The sequence below is a fragment of the Aquarana catesbeiana genome, linkage group LG06, assembly GCF_042186555.1.
Source record: "Aquarana catesbeiana isolate 2022-GZ linkage group LG06, ASM4218655v1, whole genome shotgun sequence".
In the NCBI taxonomy this organism is placed as follows: domain Eukaryota; kingdom Metazoa; phylum Chordata; class Amphibia; order Anura; family Ranidae; genus Aquarana; species Aquarana catesbeiana.
This window is the reverse complement of record NC_133329.1, coordinates 239,312,597-239,333,484: the sequence shown is the minus strand read 5'-3', so window position 1 is coordinate 239,333,484 and position 20,888 is coordinate 239,312,597. Positions and strand designations below refer to the sequence as shown.

Genomic DNA, 20,888 nt, shown 5'->3' with positions numbered 1-20,888 from the left:
TGGTAGCCAATCAGCTTCTAACTTCAGCCTGTTCAAATAAAGTGGATGTAAACCTGATTCATGAAATTTGAGCTGGGCACGTATATCTGCAGTGTTTGTTGTCTCTCTTCAAAGCACTATGTCCCGTAGCTGTCTCCTGCTCCGTTCTTCTGTTCTCAGCCTAATAACTCCTGACAAGCTCTTCGTCACATATGATAGAAGCAGCCTGAATTTTGTGTTGGGGAGGATGCTATAATTAGATTAGCAGAGCCCTGAATGATTCAAGGAACAGATCTGAAAGTCTCTACCTATGAGGAGAGGGGGCGTGTGCCTTTCCTCCAGTCAGCTGCCTTGGCTGTATGCCCAGACTTCACTGCAGTGCTGAACAGGAAGAGAAAATCTCCTAACAGGATGTGCACTTCTAAACAAAGGTGAAGACAGCAGATATATATGTAAAACTTATGTAGGGAGATTTGTTTAATCTCTGTGTATCATCTGAGGCTACTCACTTCACTGGGTATAGGAGAGGGTTTACATCCACTTTAGGCTATGACAAAACTGAAAGCTGATTGGCTACCATGTACAGCTGCAACAGATTTTGCCCTCTTCAGGTTTAGTAAATCAACCCCAGTGTTTCTTATATGTTTAGCACAGCAGAGTAACATATTGAAAACAGGCTGGCATTGGTTACAAAAAAATATATAAACAAACACACATGGTGCAATCTTTATTGGAATAAAAGGTTGAAAATATCAGAGGCCTAGTCTAGTTCATTTATTCATATGGAACATTTATTGATTGATTTGCTTATAATCTTTTTTCTGTCAATACTGAAAAAGTAAAATTATTTCATATTGTTTTTTGTCTTGTGAAACTGGTAGGCGTAACAATACTGTGATTTAAAAAAATAAATAAATTTGCCTCTACCTATACTAAAGCTTGTCAGAACTATAGAATAGTATATGTAAGAAGGCCAGTATGGTGGGCTGAATTTATGGGAGGAGTCTGGGGGATATTTAAGCAGGCCACTCACCTGTGATTCTTGTCGGTTCTGGTGCACAATTCGTTGCGTCACTAGGCCGACTCTTCCCAACTCATGCTCGTGAGTTGTTTGTCTGAATTCCAGTATGTTGTGGTTTCTTCGTTCATGGTTTTTTCATTGATCGAGTCTTGCTCACTGTCGCAGGTAGGATACGTAAACATTTCTCTTATCAAGTGTGTTGTTCGATTCATTGTATTCCCCATTTCATATTTATGGTCTCCGAGTGCAGGCTTAATTTTTTCCATCATACAAACCACTGCTCAAACTCATTTCTCAGTTTTGAAAAAAGCATTTCCCAAGTTGTTGCCGGTCAGTATTTAAACACCACTCAACTCAGACCCACCACACCCTTACACTGCAAATGGCCAGTTACAGGCCTTTCAGTTTCATAAGGCCATTTCATACACCTCACAGTCTGATTCAAATCTAGTCAGATCGGTGGCACGACGATTCGTATCGGATCCATTTCATACACACTACAGCCCAATTCGAATCTAGTCGTGTTGGCAGGACAACATTTCGTATCGGGTCCATTTCATACACTCTACAGTCCGATTCAAATCGAGTCGCATCAGTGGCACGATTCGTATTGGATCCATTTCACACACACACTACAGTCCGATTTGAATCTGATCTCGGTGGCGGCACAACGATTTGTTCGGGTCCATTTCATACACTCTACAGTCACGGTTGATTACACTTATGATTACAGTTCATCCCCACATATTCCAGTTTTCTGCTATCCTTTTTTTCATCTTCCTAAAAAGGCTACTTTCTTACAGTCGTTGCAAGCACATCTCCATTGGCACACAATCCGGCCACCCATCATTTCTTCAGTGGCACACAATCCGGCCACCCATCATTTCTCCAGTGGCACACAATCTGGCCACTCATCATCTCCAGTGGCATACAATAGAGCCACTCGCTGTTTTCTGTCTGTCATTTCTCCTTTAGGTCAGTCGAGTTCAGGTTGTTCCATCCTGTACCAGATTGGATGTTATTTCCTCAAGTAGGAAAAAAAAACACATAGGGATTGCATCTTCACCAGGGGGCCAGTCACATTTCAAGGGGTGGGGCAGGTCATTTTAACAGGTGAAAAAAAAACAGGACTTCTATGCCACCCTTACTACAGGTTCGTGGTCGACTGAATTCTCGACCTCAACCAGGACTTCGCAAGTAGGGCCTTGAGTCAGGTGTTTAGTACACGAGTTCCACTCTCACATCAACCTGCAGCACCCTTTCACTAAATGATCACTTTACATACATGATTTGGGCTGCTCATCGGGCGTTAGTTACTGCTACATGTTTCTTCACACTGCACTCTGTTTTTGAAGAGCGACCCTTCACCTACACAAACAAGATCGCCAAATGTTGAGCTTGCTGACAGTGCAAGCGTTGGCAGGCTGAGCATACGCCACGAACTACAGAACGCAACATTCCTACTTAGGCCATACCAGACTTCAGCTTTTCGCCTCAGTATGCCCAGGGGCTCTGGTTCACAGGTTTGTGCTTAGCACAGACTTGCACCTGAGCTATCGGTTATATGGCCAGTCACCTCCTGGCTCACCTCAGTTGTCACGCACTTATTTGCGTTTTCAAAATTTTCACTCAACAGCGTTCAGTGCTTCAGAAAGCAAACCGGCTTCTAACTGCACCTGTCATTCCTTTTCCTGTCCTTCTAGTATCCCTTCTTATCTAGTCTTCTGTATACAACTCCGCTCACTATCCTACCGCTACGACTCCTCTTAACACATGCATCACCCTCTCCTTGTCTCATAGCTGGAGCCATGTCGCAGGCCGGCAGTGAAGACTTCACCTCCACCCCTCTGTCACCCTCTGTGGTTTCAGAGCTGCCACACAGGGGCATTCCAGTCTCTTACCTGGATCCTGTCGCACCAAGCACAATGCCAGAAAGTCATGCACTACTTCGATCACTTCCTGCTGGTCAAACGACCCGGTGACATTCCGTTAGACTTGGATAGATTGAGTGGTTTTTGGCAAATCTCAACTTACTCATAGCAGAGCACAGTCCATCACTTTTCTAGGTATCACTCTTGACACTCGCTCCATGAAGGCAAGCCTACCCCCGACAAATTGGCCCGAATCAGGTTGGTTATTCAGGTTGGTTATTCACGACTTTACCCTTTCACAAGGGTGTACTAAGAGTCAGCTACAATCCCTGCTAGGGATGCATAATTTTTCCATGAGGATTATCCCTCACGGGTGGTCCTTCATTTCACAAGTCTTGGTTTTCCTCTCTCAGGTACAAGACCCCGATCAAGTTCTCAGGCTGGACCCAGCAACTATAGCAGATTTGACAATATGGGAAGAATTCCTCGCAAACCGGAACAGTGTATCCATGTTATTCCGTTAGCATCAGCTTTGTCATCTCAGGTAGTCACGGATGCCACAACCTCCACAGGCTTTGCGCCAATTTTTGCCCATCGCTGGTTCGCAAAACCATGGCCACCAGAAATCCTCCTAATCCCCAGTTTTGTCAGACATTGACAGGACAAACCGTGGTCTTTGCCATAAGCCAGGTCCAAGTCACTCACTATCATTTCCTCCCTACAGAGGCTGGCGCAGTTGTCCCTGCAGCATCAATTTAATGTTCACTGCATTTTTTATCCTGGGCAAGTGCAACATTGCAGCAGATGCACTGTCCCACTTTAACTTTACTTCATTCTTTCAGCAGAAGCCCAGAGCCAACTCAACCATTTCTCCTATCCCACCTTGGTCGCAGCTGACAATGGGTTAAAGACACATCTTCACATCTGTCACTGGACCAATGAAGAGGTACTACCCTATCCAAGTGTTTTTTCCACCTTTTTTGGCATACCGGCCAGCAGACCAGGGCACACCTCAGGTCTATGTTATGTTGTAAGTCTTGTGGCGTGTTTATGTGATTCATATCTGTCCCAAGGGCTTTGACCATAAAAAAGAAGGCCAGCATTGTGGCCTGAATTTATGGGAGGAGTGCGGGGGGGTATTTAAGCAGACCACTCACCTGTGGTCCTTGTCAGTTCTGGTGCATGATACCCTCCTTCCCATTCCCCTTTTTTAGGGCACTCTTCAGCATTTCTCTCTATAATAATCCATTACTTATCTTGGGTATGCCCCCTTTTTTGGCATACCTGGTCAGCAGACCAGGGCACACCTCAGGTCTATGTTATGTTGTAAGTCTTGTGATGTGTTTATGTGGTTCATATCTGTCCCAGTTGAAGGGCTTCGACCATAAGTATAGAGATCCAAAGACTGCGGTACTGCAGTGTTTCATGGATTTGCTGTTAAAGCGGAGTTCCAGGCTTTTTTGTTTATTAAAAGTCAGCAGCTACAAAAAGTATAGCTGCTGACGTTTAATAAACAGACACTTACCTGTTTCATGATCCAGTGATGCGGCTACATGGAGCCCCACTTCTCTCCCCCTCCTCTCTTCAGTGCCTCCATTGAAACTGTGGGCACCCGGCCGTGACAGTTTGGGTCTTCATGGCCAGATGCATGAGCTCTCCCATGTGTCACGTGTCCCAGAAGATTGCCGAGAGGGAGGGGCTGTCTAGGGGGAGAGGAGGAGTCACCTAGGCGGCCGTAGGCAGAAGCAGGAAGTGGGACAGAAAGTCCCACTCAAAACTAAGCACCGACTCCCCCCCAAAAAAATTACATGCCAAATGTGGCATGTAAGGGGGCGTGGAGTGCTTAAAGCGCAAATTCCACTTTTGGGTGGAACTCCGCTCTTCAAATTAAGCATGAATTGCCACATAAACAGAGAAAAGAAATAAAAAAATCTGTGTTTTAATTTTTATTTTACTGTCTTGAGTCAGACCTACCACAAATTGCAGTTATCTAATTACATTAAAAATTGAGGGTTTACATTCACCTGCTGATTGAATTCAGGCTTTTCATGTTGACACATGTGGGTTGATTTTACTAAAGGGGTAGAAAGTGCTCACTTAACAAAGTATTTGTTCACTGAATTCTGTAAATAAGGAAAACCCTGGTTCACACCAATAAATCAATCAATCAATCCATCAATCAATCAAGCTTTATGTTATAGCTCCCAGTGTCAGCTATTAGTGGCTGTTTGAACAGTACATATATCCCCATAACTAACTGTGGGAGTGCGCAGGAGTGCCATTCTGCCGCCGTCAGTGGACAGTCGGCAAGTGGTTTAGTTATCCCCCATAACTAACTGTGGGAGTGCGCAGGAGTGCCACTCTGCCGCCGTCAGTGGACAGTCGGCAAGTGGTTTATAACCACCAAAAGAAAGCTCATTTGTGTGAAAAAAAAGATAAAAATTTCATATGGGTATAAGGTTGCATGGCCGCTCAATTGTCATTCAAAAGTCTGACAGCACTGAAAGCTGAAGATTGGTCTGGGCAGGAAGGGGATAAAAGTTTCCGGTATTGAGGTGCTTAGCACCTATGTTAACATGGTCCATTAAACCTGCTGTATATAGAATAATGACAAGGTCACTTTAAATATAGATTTGTGGATGTTTGTCATGATTGCCATCAGCTTAAAACCGATTGCACATTCAGTCAGTACTTGATCAAAGGTGTGTGTTTTCAGCCTGTCTAGATGCTTTCTTGTTTCCCATTTTAACTTGGATTATTCTGGATTTCTGAGTTTGCCTGCAGCCAATCCTAACTTTGTCCCCATCTATGCATTTCTGCCCTGACTCTACCTTCAGTCTGTCTTGGCTCTGTTCCTGCCCTGTTATTTGGTACTGCATCTTGGTTCTGCCTATATGGTCATCTTTCACTCTTTATTAAAACAGAATTCACTGCATCCTGTGACTTTTTAAAGTGTATGTTACCCCAACATGCAGGGGCGTTGCTAGGTCTACAAAAGATCTGGTGCTACAGCCAATAGCAGCGTAGTAAAGAAAGTCATACGCTTGGGCAGGCATACACATGTACATAATATACTAATATATGTATGTACATGTGTGTGTGTGTGTCATATATATATATATATATATATATATCTCCCCAGAGAGCCCCCCACTTACATCAGGGTCCCCAGAGAGCCCCCTTACATTAGGGTCCCCAGAGAGCCCCCCTCCCCTTGGGGATCCCTGCAGGGACTCGGGGCTATGGGCCCCAGATTCAGGGCTATAGCCCCAAAAGCCACCCCCTAGCGACGCCACTACCAACATCTCATATTCCTGATATACAGTATGTCTGTGTTACCACATATTTGTATTACAAAGTATCCTGTTCTCTTTGCATTGTTTCGTTTGTGTGAAATATCTGGTGATCCTGTCAGTCCCCCTGCTTTCCTATTTTAAAATGACCACACTAGGCATTGTAGCACATCCTTCCCAGTGGGGGTCAATTTTCTGGTTATGCTGGGAGCACAGTCTGCCTGTCCTCCAATGCCCAAAACTTGACATACCCTCCCTACGCAGGCAGTCACTGGGGAGATCAGGGTACTGCTGTTTCTCTGCCTCCTGCTGACACGCCCCCCTGCAGTCTCCACCACACCTCTCCTAGCCCCTTATGCAGCTGTTTAGAATGCAGGTATTTAGATTTTTTAGTATAAATAGTTTTTTTTTATATAAATACACAAATGTTTTGCCTTGAATTTCTATTTTAAACAGGTTATTTTACAAGGTAAGGGCCCACATATACTTTAGCCTTCCACTTGCAGTCAAAGAAAAAAACATTGTATTTCAAAGATTAATTTCTGGGAACACAGTACACAATTCTGGGTGAACAAAAATTTTATTCTGAATTCTGAGTATATAGAAAGCTAAAATATTTTTTTTCAAGATAACATTTTTCAGCATTAGAAATTCTGATATGAGAGAAATGCTAGCTGATCCTAAGCTCACATTAAGCAAATATATATTAACCTTTAGAAATTACACAGACCGCTGAAGCACAAATTTAAAGCAACTGAGCAAATTATTTATCTTATGCCAGATCTCCTATTCATTAAATAACAGTGTATAGAGAGGAAACATTGTAAAAGACCTTCAGCACAATTTCCTTCTTACAATGGAGTTTTTTGAATTTCCCTTTATTTCAACCTGCATCATTGCAAATGGTTAATTGACTTGATATGGATAAAATCTTAAAACCAGCAAACTGGTTCACTCATTCAAGTCATTTGTTTTCCCTTCTGTGAGTAAGTCCGAAAAAACATGTTTTTATATAGAAGTATAGAAGCTGCTACTGGCACCATAGGATCTAACCACCATTGGGTTTGAAACCAAAAAACTTTCCTGGACTCTTGCCACTGAATAAAAAAAAAAGGTGTGCCCCATCTCTGGAACTTTATTACACCACATAGGCAGCAACATATCATAGGAGCAACAAAACAGGCACATTTCAAGCAATTTGTGCAGTTATAGACCACAGGATGTGGACATTTTCCTGTCTATACAATCGTGACAAACATTTCTGTATTTTCATATAACGTGTTGCTTGAGGTAATTGAAGCTTTATTGGTGCATTTGCAACAGAAACAATTTAGTACTGTCCACGATACATTTTTTTTATTTGCACTAACATACCTTTTCTTTCAGGACAAGCTTTTGGGGTATGTCCCCTTCTTCAAGGTCCCAGCAGTACTAATTCACAAAAGTTTTAGCCTAATGTTAAAAAATGACAATCTCTGAGGGAAAGGAAAAAAAAAAACAAAAAAAAAATATATGCCTTAGTTCTTAAAGGAAATTTCAAAATTCTACAGGAAAGGATAAGGCTCGGTTCACATAGGGGCGACTTGTCAGGCGACCTAGTCGCCTGACAAGTCGCCTCCCGTTCTGTGCTACGGAACCGTTCTAATAGGAGCGACGCAAGTCGCTCCGACTTAGAAAAAGGTTCCTGTACTACTTTGGGGGCGACTTGGGGCGACTTGCATAGACTTCTATACAGAAGTCGTTTTGCAAGTCGCCTCAGAAGTCGTTTGCAGGTCGCCTCGCTGAGGCGACCTGCAAGTCGTGCCGCCCCTGTGTGAACCGGCACTTACTATTGAACTAAAAATGATAGTACTATTTGACACAAAAGATAATGGCCTAAATTTAGATATGGGTTTTCTTACTCATTATCCAACAGTTTTATGACCCCCTCTGTGATTGTCATCCCCCCTCCCCAGTCTACAGCTCTCCATCTGTCTTATCTCACTAACGATGCTAGTTTTAATACCGTTGTTGTGTACATTTGTTTGTGTGTGTTTTTTTTTCTTTTCTTTTTTTCCTTTCCCTCATAGATTGTCTTTTTTAACATTCTGCTAAAACTTTTGTGAATTAGTACTGCTGGGACCTTGAAGAAGGGGATATAACCCGAAAGCTTGTCCTGAAAATTGTATGTTAGTGCAAATTTAAAAATGTATCACGGACATTACTCAATTGTTTCTGAATTTATATATCCATATGGGGTTATTTATTAAAACCGGAAAGTGCAAAATCTGGTGCAGCTCTGCATAGAAACCAATCAGCCTCCAGATTATTTAGTGAAAGCTTCATTGAACAAGCTGAAGTTAGAAGCTGATTGGCTACCATACACAGCTGCACCAGATTTTGCACTCATCGGTATTAGTAAATCAACCCCATAGTCTTGGTCTATATGTTGCCAACTAAAGTTTAAATCTTCTTACATTCCAGCTTCCAGTCTGTATGGGATTTCCATTAACTGATGACAATGGCTCCCCGCTGAATTATTTCAGGATAATATCACGTCTTTTACATTTATGAAGACCTGTATTTAATATCACAAATCTTCTGCACTTCAGAGAACTTGAATTAAAGCAGAGTTCCACCCACATATACATCTTTAAAGGATCTGTTTCTGAATAGCAAACTAAAACATCATTGGGCATTTTTTCCCCCTAGCTCTCTGTACCTTTTTGCTAGGGTGTATGTTGTTTTCTTCCTCACTTGCGGCCGCGGCAATGTACATCATATCCTGTGGCGCCTTGGCCCCTGGAAGATGGTAGTCATCAATCCCAGGAGTCAGTGGGCTAGATTGATAGATTAGGTTGCCATCACAACAGGATCGGAACTTCCTCCGCCATTGTGATGGCAACCCGAGACAACCTGTGTGTTGCTATGTGTTTTACACGCATGTGCGAGATCGGGAGGTGCATGCTGGGTCACCAGCAGCACCTTATCCCAGAAGAAGACACTAGTGGGCTTCACATGCCCACAATTAAGATGGGAACGCGCTGACAAGCCAAACTAAAGTTTTGTTTGAATGGAAAATACTGAAATAAGACAGCGACTTTGCTTATAATTAGCTTTTTGGAAAGTTATTAATCATAACATCAAGGGTATCTTTTAAAAAAAAGAATAATAAGGGTGGAACTCCGCTTTAACTTAGTTTTAAAAGTTTGTACACATTGAAAAGAAGTCACTTCCAGAACAACTTTTCTATTTTTAAGTGGGTCTAGAGATGGCTCTTGCCATCTTTTATAAACAGTATTTAATCTCATAGTATTTGCACCATGTAGGAATATGTAACATTTGAAAATGTTTTGGAGGGAGCAACATAGACCAGTTGATAAGCAGTGCTGCATGGACTAGTAAAAGTTCCAGAGTAGCAGTACTGCTCTATGCTCTATATTGACCTCATGAATTGAAATGTGATACTCTTTCCTTAAAGCGTTCTAGAGCACCAGGGGTGTGAGATATACAGTAAGCTCCTTTACGGCATCACAGTTTAAGATCCATTACATGCAGGACTCTTGGTGGGTCCCTGCTAATGCACACGGGGACACACTGGAAAAAGGACATATCAAAAAAGACCACAGATGGACTAAAATGTATACCACAGCAAAATTAAATATAACATAGAAATATTATAAAAATAGAAAAAATAGGCAATAATGTCTACATACAGTACAAATGTCATATACATATACTATAAGCAGTACAGCAACAAACATAATGGTACAAAGGCAGGCAAAGCATAATGGCAACAGTGAGCCACAGTACATAAGTATATTGAAGTACATACAAAGAGTATGTTTTTTAAAAAGCAATACTATTCCTGTGGCAAGAAGGTGAGAACCAGGTATGGCAATGTTTTAAGGTGCAAACAAGCTCCTTTATCAAGTCTGTTATCACGGGTGGGAAAATGCTTCATAAATGGGATTGTTTCTCAGCTGAAATTTGCTGCTGTATATATTTTCCTGATTGGTGCGCTTCTTTCTACTATTTTCTAATTATTATTATACATACTGGATTTAGAGTCTAAGACATAGGACCTATTAGGATTTATAGCACCCACATACAGTATGTTTTGTATAAAGGTTTGATTATTTTAATATAGTTTATTAACATATTATAAGAGTTGCATAGAATTGAGGCCTAAACACTGCATCTGTGTTTGTTTCTGAAGCACAGGCCACAGTCAGTTTTCTTGCATCATTGTTGGGTTTCTTATGCAGTGCTGGAAATCAAAATCTGAGATGTCTGAATCCTATAGAGTCTGTAAATCCAAAAAACAATTTTGCATGAAAGGCTTTCTAATAAATGTGTCTATGTTTGTGTGCCCTTTCTTTTTTGACACAGTGCCTATTCTGACCTTTCTGTCTCCAGCTCAGGCATATTTTAATTAAAATCAACAGTAGAGTGTAGGTATTTCTTGGAAAAATAGCCAGCAGAATATTTGAATGACACTTATACAGTATTTAAGCACTTTTGATAGGCTGCAGTTTAAAAAGAGACACCAGGCAGCTTTTTTTTTTTTCAAATATAGAATTTATTTAACTCCGAACAGGGGTGAGGGCCCCAATGTACAAACAGAAAAAAGTAGAAGGTACATACATCATGTTACAATTGCTATACAGGGGTCACTAATATTCAAGACATTGTATGGTACATATGTGATCAAGGCTCTACTAAGCATGTGACACCCCTTAGCGTGGTATCTGTTATCACTGAACAATATTGTGTATAGTTCTACACCTACAGGGCGTCCCCCACCAACTTTTTCAACTTTACTTTAGAAAGTGGGAGCTGATGCTCCTTAGATTGAGAGAGAAGGAAAAAGAGAAAAATCAAAATATATGTATAAAAGGGGGGGGAAAGGGGGAGGAGTAGAGGAGAAAGATAGGGAAAGTGGAGACATGGCGGCAGTTAGGCCCACAAACCCACTTGGACCGTGTGATCTCAGTAATTGTGGGGTTTATAATCATGACCCGAGTAACCGCTGGCCTTCCTCGGAGTAAATGAAAGCGTTCCAGATATCCCAGGTCTTTTTATGTGCTTCTTGTTTATGTTGTGCAGTTAGAATCAGGTCTTCCATGTTCTTTATTTCCTCCACCCTCCGCAACCATAATGAAATGGCTGGGGAAGAAGGTTGTTTCCAGCAGAGTGGTATACATGCCTTCGCTGCATTGAGCAAATGACGTGTGAGGGATTTCTTGTACCTCTTGATGGGGATCGAAGAGTGGTGTAGAAGAAAGAACGCGGCCTCGTTAGGGATAATATATTCTGTACACTTTTGTGTTATGCGTCTGATCTCTCCCCAGAAGTCCCTTAGCTTAGAGCATGACCAGAAAATGTGAATTAGATTTCCTTCCTCCTCATCACAGCGCCAGCACCGATTTGAGGAGGAGGGAAAGCACCTCTGCAACCTGGAAGGGGTCAAGTACCAGCGGTTGAGCAGCTTGAAGTTTGTTTCTTGAATTTTAGTGCAAAGCGAAGATTTGAGAGCTAGTGTGATTATTCGTTGTCGCTGGGCTACTGAGAACGTGCAGTCTAGGTCTCTCTCCCATCTGACCAGGCAAGGCAGAGGTGGTTGTTCTTTTGGCGAGTTTACTAGGGAATACGTTTGGGACAAAATGTGGGCTATTGGGCCCTCTCCTGTACAAAGATCTTCAAACGACGTTTGCTGATGGGTAAAAGCTTGTGGTCCTGGGAGGGAGTGAAGGAAATGGTGTAATTGAGCGGCTTTCCAAAAAGGGAGGCGGTAGTCACCCGCTGGGTTAGTCAGATCAGTAATGGATGGCCATCTCTCTCCATTGGTAAATTTGGCTACATGGTCCCATCCCGAATCTCTAAGATTAGTGTAGTCCGTCAGCTGCAATCCCGGGGTAAAGTTTGGGTGGCCCAAGATAGGGAGCAGAGGAGAATTTTTGGATGTGAGGGACGTCTGTAAGGCTATATGTTTCAAGGTGGTACCAATTAAGGGGTGAGATCTCATTCTAGAGGGAAGGTCACTATAGCACCACAACGCACCCTTCAGGGGTATGTGAGTTTGGGATTGTTCCAGATGAACCCATAGTTTGAAAGCTTTGTTCCTCCTCCAGTCAAGAATACGTCCCAAGTGGGAGGCCAGGAAGTATTGTCGTATGTCAGGTAGTGCTAGTCCCCCCTCACTTTTGGGGAGTGTCATTTGTGAGCGTCGTAAACGGGGCTTTTTGTGTGCCCATATAAATCTTGTGAAAAGGGACTGTACCTGTTTGAAGTAAGAGGGTGGGATATGGATAGGTAGCGCTTGAATTAGGTAGATAAATTTGGGAAGTATACACATTTTCAGGAGGTTGCATCTCCCAAACCAGGAATGGAACCCTGTGTTCCATTTTTCTAACAAGCTCCGGGTATTCGTTAATAAGGGCGGGAAGTTAAGATCAAATGTATGTGACAAGTTAGAAAGTATCTTCGTGCCTAGGTATGTTAGGGCTGTATCAGTCCACTTGAAATTGAAGTTAGACTGGAGTTCCAGTAAGGTTTGTGAGGGAACAGCAATGCCCATCGCTTCCGACTTAGAGAAATTGATTTTTAGATGGGAAATGGCTCCATAAATTTTAATTTCTCGCATAAGGTTTGGAAGGGAGATTCTGGGGTTGGTGAGGGAGAATAGTAAATCATCAGCATACGCTGAGATTTTACAGTGTGATTCCCCCACCCAGAGCCCAGTGATATCTGTGTTTTTTCTGATTGTGCAGAGGAATGGTTCGAGGGAAAGGGCAAAAAGCAGGGGGGATAAAGGACAGCCCTGTCTTGTACCATTGGTGATAGAAAGGGGGTTAGAGAGTACACCGTTTACTTTTACTTGGGCTGAAGGGTTAGAATATATTTTACCAATCCATTTCTGCATCGTGTCTCCCAGGTCTATATGACGGAGTACTGAGAACATGTAGTTCCAGTTAACCCTGTCGAAAGCCTTTTCATAGAATTTAACGCTACTCGTAATTCCTCTAGAGTTATTGGTTCGTCTAGAGTTGTCTTGGTTTCAGTTGAAAGTGATGGGAGTTGAGAGTCTGAAATATATTTATCAATGCTTGCCTGGTCAGAGAGGGTAGCAGGGAGATTGTATAAGTCAGAGAAAAAATCCCCAAAGTCAAAAAGAGCTGGCAGAGATTCCGGGGATCGCAGCAGGAAGGATTTCTGGTCCTTGAGGAAGGTGACTGACAACGGAAAACCCCATCGGTAAGTTGCGTTGCAGCGTCTGGCCAGGTCTAGTAGGGGTTTCAAGAGGGCACGTCGGTGAATTGTTGGCCTGGAGATGTCGGGCAGAATCTTGATGGTGACGCCATCGAATTCCAGATCACCTGTCTCCCAGGCTCCGCGGGCTATGGCTTCTTTATGTGTATAGTGATGTAGCCGGCAAATCACGTCTCGTGGTCTGGAAGGGTCAGACGGGCGAGGGCCCAGAGCTCTATGGACCCGATCTACCTCTATGCGTTCAGGGAGGTGATCGCCCGCCACTCTTTTGAATATATCTATGACCGTGGCCAGTAAGTCTGACGGGCCCGTTGCCTCCGGGAGGCCCCGAAGCCGCAGGTTGTTCCTCCGGCTCCGGTCCTCCATTTCCTCCATGCGGAGCTGGAGGTCTACTGCTGAGTTAGATTGGTCCCTTTGGCGAGATTCTAGGGTGGTTACTCTCTGCTCAAGGGTCACCAAGGAGGATTCACCTGTCGAGAGGCGAGTGGATAATGCTTGGACGTCCTGCTTTACCGCCCGGATCTCTCTCTTGTGTGCGGCCTCCACTCTCCCCACCAGGGCTTCGATATCCGCACGTGTTGGGAGGGCCTGTAGGATAGCCTTCAACTCCGCATCCACTCTAAATGTAATCGGCAAGGGTACAGTGTTCCCTGAGGACCCGGGAGGTACCTCAGGCGAGCCAGAGAAGATTACAGGACTGCGGGATCCCTCTGATAATTCCGGAACCTCCATGAGGTCTGGTGTCTGTGGGATAGAGACATGAGGGCCCGCCATCTTGAGATCTGGGGAGCCAGACTACGATCTTCCAAAAAGTCTCTGAAAGTCACCGGCAACGGGGGTATTAGTGATCGGGCTGGTTTTCTTCTTGTTTCTCCGGTTCGTCCGTTTCTTAGATGAGAGCATTCTGTATTAAAAAGTCATGTAATGCCAGGATGGGTGAGAGACGGCCGGGAGCTCAGCGTTAACACGTCTTCACACGGCCATGTCCAGACCACGCCCCCACCAGGCAGCTTTTAATCCAAAAATCTTTAGAGTGTATTATTTGACAAAAAGAAAAGCAAGCAAAATATATGAATGCCATAAAGATAATTTAAACAGTATTGTAGGCCACAGTTTGAAAAGGGGAAGCATCACAAAGCAGAAATCAAAATGTGAGTGTATTATTTCACAGAAAAAACCCAATCAATTATACTACTGATTCTATTCACCATATATAAGCAGTTTTATTAGACTTCACTCTCAAAAGGAGAGACACCGGTCTGCTTTGAATCAGAAACATTGTAGTATAATATTTCACAGAAAAAATGCAGCACAACATTATACTGACTTTATGCACATTATTTAGGCATTTTTATTGGTCTGCAGCTTAGATTGAGAGACAGCATTAATCAAAAATCAATATTAGAGTGTTGGTATTTCACAGAAAAAAGCCAACAAGATATTCAACTGACTCCTTGCACAGTATTTAGGCACTTTTGCTAGGCTACAGTTTGAAAAGAAGTGACACCATGAGCTCCTATGCTCTGTACTATTTCCCCCTTTCCCATGGTCCCTTTCTACTCTTTTCCTCAAGGTTAATTTTGGCCCTCCCCTTTTCTGTTGATTAGACCTAGTGGGGCTTATTTCTGCTTCTTAAACCCTGGGTTACATTTATTGTGCTAATCATTATAAATGTACACATCAGGTTTTTCTTGGGCTTACCGTTTTTACCGGCGTGCCAGAGAAATAACCTGACGGTGCGGCCAGCTGGTTACAGAGGTGAAGAGAGACCAGATCATCTCTAATCACCTCTCTGGCTTTGGAGGACCAGAGTGACATCATGAAGTCACTTCATCAGGAGTAAACAATGTTTTTTTTTTAAGCAAAAGATCAAAAACATTTTTTTTTTAATTTTAAAGATAAAGGAGAGATTTCTCGATAAAGAGGACATCCTTATTTCTATTGCAAGGGATGCAAGGAATATTTACATTCCTTGTAATAGGAATAAATAGGAATAAAAGGGATAAAAAAAAGAATTAAAGGGACAGCGTAAAAAGCAAAAATCAAATAAATAAGAATTTTTTTTTAATGCGCCCTCACGAACGCATATGTAAATGGTGTTTGCACCACACATGTGAGGTATCGCTGCGAACGTTAGGGCGAGAGTAATAACTGTAGTGCTAGACCTTCTCTGTAACTGAGTTGAGTTATCTTGAGGGGACAGCAAATTCACAGTGTTATACAAGCTATACACTCACTACTTTACATTGTAGCAAAGTGTCATTTCTTCAGTATGCTAATTTGTAGTCCTGTGAGCCTCCAGGTAATCGACCAAATCTGGTCTCCAAAATAGTATATCTTTGCAAATGATCAGCTGCTAACGTTACGCATGTCTCATAACCATGCAAAATAGTTAAACCAAATTGTACACATGCTGCGCTTATCAAGATAAAAAAAATAAGAAATTTCCACTAAAATATTAATAAAGTGATATTGTGCTTAACACATACAAAATCTAATAATAATATACTATACTATACGTTAATGTGCAATACATTTCAATAAATGAAAAAATAGGTAAAAGTGCTCCAATAAGCCTGTGTATTGCAAATATTCCACAAAGCTTGTGCAATTTTCAAACATTAATAGATAATTCAACACAAACATCCGTGCGATTTAGTGTTGCATCCAAGCATATCAGTACTTCATCTATGCAATATGGTGTTAGTGCAATGTTCGAACAATAAAAAGTTAAAGAATACAAAAAAACGCATCCATGCAATTTAGTGCTACATCCATGTGATTCTATGCAATTCAGTGCTGTGTTGCTGTGCAATGATCAAATTAACAGTCCGATTTAGTGTTGCATCCATGCATTTCAGTGCTGCACCTATGCAATATGGTGTTAGTGCAATGTTCAAACAATAAAAAGTTAAAAAATACAAAAAAACGCATCCATGCGATTTGGTGTTGTATCCATGTGATTCTGAGCAATTCAGTGCTGTGTTGCTGTGCAATGATCAAATTAACAGTCCACAGATCTTCCACAATCCATTCATGTGTAATGGTGAACACAAACTAAAGTGCTGTGCACTCATACAAGTGCTCCCGGCCAGGTGATAGCCCCTCACCTTAGGGCATGCGACCTTGCAATTAAGCTTGGTCAGAGTGCGCCTTAGAACCTCTCTGGGTTCGGTGTTATATGCAAGGTCCTGGATAGATTTGCACTGGTGCCTCTGTTCCTCACAGCAGTCCTGTTTGTACCTCACTATATCTACACAAAAAGGACTTCATGGTGCAGTATGTACTAAATTTATTAAAATCATAAACAAATCCCGCAATGGGTACTCACAGTAACAAGGCGCTTAAGGGCTCCACACTAAAACAGCAGAGACGAACGGGCAACAGCGGCCGGTATGAGGTGGCGTGCTAATCTGTCCCGACAGGTTGTATGTTAATTTGATCATTGCACAGCAACACAGCACTGAATTGCATAGAATCACATGGATACAACACCAAATCGCATGGATGCGGTTTTTTGTATTTTTTTAACTTTTTATTGTTTGAACATTGCACTAACACCATATTGCATAGATGCAGCACTGAAATGCATGGATGCAACACTAAATCGGACTGTTAATTTGATCATTGCACAGCAACACAGCACTGAATTGCATAGAATCACATGGATGTAGCACTAAATCGCATGGATGTGTTTTTTTGTATTCTTTAACTTTTTATTGTTTGAACATTGCACTAACACCATATTGCATAGATGCAGTACTGATATGCTTGGATGCAACACTAAATCGCATGGATGTTTGTGTTGAATTATCTATTAATGTTTGAAAATTGCACAAGCTTTGTGGAATATTTGCATTACACAGGCTTATTGGAGCACTTTTACCTATTTATTCATTTATTGAAATGTATTGCACATTAACGTATAGTATAGTATTAATAGATTTTGTATATGTTAAGCACAATATCACTTTATTAATATTTTAGTGGAAATTTCTTATTTTTTTTATCTTGATGAGGGAAGCATGTATACAATTTGGTTTGTCATTTCTTCAGCGTTGTCACATGAAAAGACATAATAAAATATTTACAAAAATGTGAGGGGTGTACTCACTTTTGTGAGATAATGTTTGGGGTTTATAAGTAATTTTCCAGCAAAAAATACTGGTTTAAACTTGTAAACAAGAACTTCCTTTACAATGTAGCTCTAGCCACAAATATAAAAATGTTTGTTAAATCCCCCATGGGACCCAGTGCAAAAAGCACTTGCCACAATTTAAATGTGTGCTTTGGCCCTTCTACCCCATTTCTACATACAACAAACAACACTGGACAAAGGTGAAACCAGTTCTAAATTACAGCTCAGAGGTGAGGGAGCCTGCACAGCCCCCCTTTCTCCTCCTCTGCAAGCTGACAACTCCCTTTTTTTAATTGTGTAGTTTTATCTGTGCTTCCTCTCCTCTCATTCACAGTAAAACACTAGCTTGACTGAGCCCAGACCGTTCTGCTATATCTGAGAGGAAAGATTATCAAGCTGTTGGCTTCTCTCTTCTTGTGAATTCTGCAACTGCTCTAATTTACAAGAATACAAGCTGACAGCTTGATAATCTATCACCTCTGAAAGAATAGTCAGAATAGTCTTTCCTGCAACTATGGGTTCCCCCCCACGATTCCCCCATAAGCACAGTTAGTGCTAACAGGGGAATCCATCCTGTCAAGACATTGTCTTCTCCCAGCAGGGGAGCAGAGAGGGCAGGGGAAGCCATTCCTGTCGGGAGAAGACAGTGATTATTGCTAGTGGATATAGCAGCAGCTAGCGATAATCACACGTAAATTTGGCAGGCTGATTGTATCCAAGATCGATCAATCAACTTGGTGCATTCACTCTACCAATGCACGGTTCAAATCTCAGTAGGTTCCTGCTAAACTGACCGAGATTCGAACAGTCTATGGCCGGCCTTAGTGTTTTATATACAAGTAAGGTAGCAGGGTTGGCAGGGACAGGACGGACTGCAGAATATGGAGGTGGTGGGGCATCAGTCCTGGCTTTAACTCCCCCATAGGAACACCCATAATTTTGTCTTCAGCTTGGGGAGGAGATACAGACAGCCTTAACAGTAATAAAAATGTCATTTTATTTTGTAACCACTGTTTTAGAATATAACAATTTAGGAATACCCCTCCCTTTCTCACCATCAAAAATGCATCAAAAACGCTATCTGCCTTACAAACCTCAGGTTATTCTGAGCTGGGCAAACTTTTATTTAAATTGAAAACAAGGCTCTTGTGCTGAACCATCCATAAGAAACACATAGAAACAAATGAAAGTCAAAACATGGATTTAGAATTACTATTGGATACCCTAGGTTGTCTGGCATAAGTTACAAATAACATTTTACTTTGCAGAATTGGCAAGCATTTTGGGGTAACAGTGGGCAGTACCACAAATGAAATAGGCTGAGGCAATTCCCCAATAGTTCAGCCTCTTATCAAACAGGACATGTCTTTATAATAAAAGATAGAAATAGAAATAAAAATAAAAATACTTGAAGATAACTTTACATGTTAGCAATGGTGTAATATTTTGATCTTCAAAACAACAAACTCTCCATTGGCTTCAAATTAACACCAATGCATCAATACTAGTTTTATCATTAATGCAATGTAACTTTACACAAATACCATTTTGGATTTGAAAAATGGGTTGGCATGGACTGTTATATCTGACTAAATGATACAGGTTGTTTAAAAATGAGAGGTGTGTGGGCAGAGGGCAAGATCTTTGTATAAGCAAATAGAAGGTCATACATAATAGCCATTATTTAACTATGTCTAGGAAGATATAAAAGTGAAATCTGCATAAACAGGATGCAAAAAAACAAACAAACAGAGTCTATAGTGATTTAAGCTGTTTAATGTATTTATTTTAGCATTGTCACTTTTTCCATAATGGCTTACAGATGTTATTTAAACATACTGTATATCTAAAAAGGTGTACTGTGGGGTCTGTTTAGATGAAAGCAAATTACCAAGAAACTACAGGAATGGCTTTGCCTTGTAAGGGAAAAACAAATAATGCTTTCTTTTGTTCTAAATACAAGAAACATTTTACAACAAAAAGAATAAATAGCAATAAACACTGCAAAATAATATTTGTTAGCATTATTTAATTGGTGAAACTCAGGATAGTTTTCTTAAAGTAAACCCATAGATTTAACAGTTTCAAAAAACAGTTACATTTCCGGCAAATGCACATGTGCTCTCAACCAAACAGTCAAACCATCCAATGGCTGGTGTCATAACTGATTACGTGTGCAGCATCATGGCAGATGAAGATTAAACAGGGGCCAAGATGGCAGCTTCCTTGGCTGAAAACTAATGGGGGGTTTACTTCCACTTTAAGATCCACAGTATGTTCTCTGACTACAATGTGTTCTTGTTGTATGGCCACCTTAGAATAGAAAGTTCATCTGTTTTTAGTTGTTGCACATTCAATATCCTCAGTGAGATTTTAACCCCTTGCTCAAGGGACGGGGGCGAGGGACCCAATGCACGTGGCCGGCAGCCCTCCGATGTCCACCGGCCACCCGCGATTGCGTGAACGAGAGCCAAAACAAGGATCTGTCAATTTATAAAGACAGATCTCCATTCTGTCAAGGGAGTTAGAGAGAGATCTGCTGTTCCTAGTGATTAGGAACAGTGATCTCTCGCCTCCTCCAGTCAGCCCAGCCCCCATACAGTTAGAAACAGTCCCAAGTAACACACTTAACCACTTGATCGCCCCTAGTGTTAACCCCTTTCCTACCAGTGACATTTACACAGTAACCAGTGGCTATTTTTAGCTTTGACCGCTGTATAAATGTCACTGGTCCCAAAAAAGTGTCAAAAGTGTCCGATCTGTCCACCGCAATGTCGCAGTCCTGCTAAAAATCACTGATCACCGCCACTACTAGTAAAAAAAAAAATAATAAAAATGCCATAAGTATATCCCCTATTTTATAGATGCTTTAACTTTTGCGCAAACCAATCAATATACGCTTATTGCGGGTTTTTTTTACCAAAAATATGTAGAAGAAAACATACAACAATACATTTCAAATTTTTTTAGGGATATTTATTCTAGCAAAAAGTAAAAAATATTGTTTTTTTTTTTTCAAAATTGTCGCTGTTTTTTTGTTTATAGCACAAAAAATAAAAACCGCAGAGGGGATCAAATAAGACCAAAAGAAAGCTCTATTTGTGGGGAGAAAAGGACATAAATTTTGTTTTGGTACAGCATTGCATGACTGCGCAATTGTCAGTTAAAGCGACGCAGTGCCGTATCGCAAAAAAAGGGCCTGGTCATACCGGGGGAAAACATTCCAGTCTGTAAGTGGTTAAGATGAAAATAATGATAAAATGCCCTACTTACCATGACATTTTCTTACTCTTCATTAATAATATTTTGGTGTGTTTGAGTGGGTAAATGTTTAC

The 20,888-nt window shown here is 41.5% G+C and overlaps 1 protein-coding gene across 2 annotated transcripts in view; it reads left to right on the top strand.

The window, feature by feature from the left end:
• Positions 1 to 20,888, top strand: part of TMEFF2 (transmembrane protein with EGF like and two follistatin like domains 2) — a 1,235,357-nt gene that overhangs the window by 1,122,257 nt on the left and 92,212 nt on the right. The gene's annotated exons all lie outside the window — the stretch shown is intronic.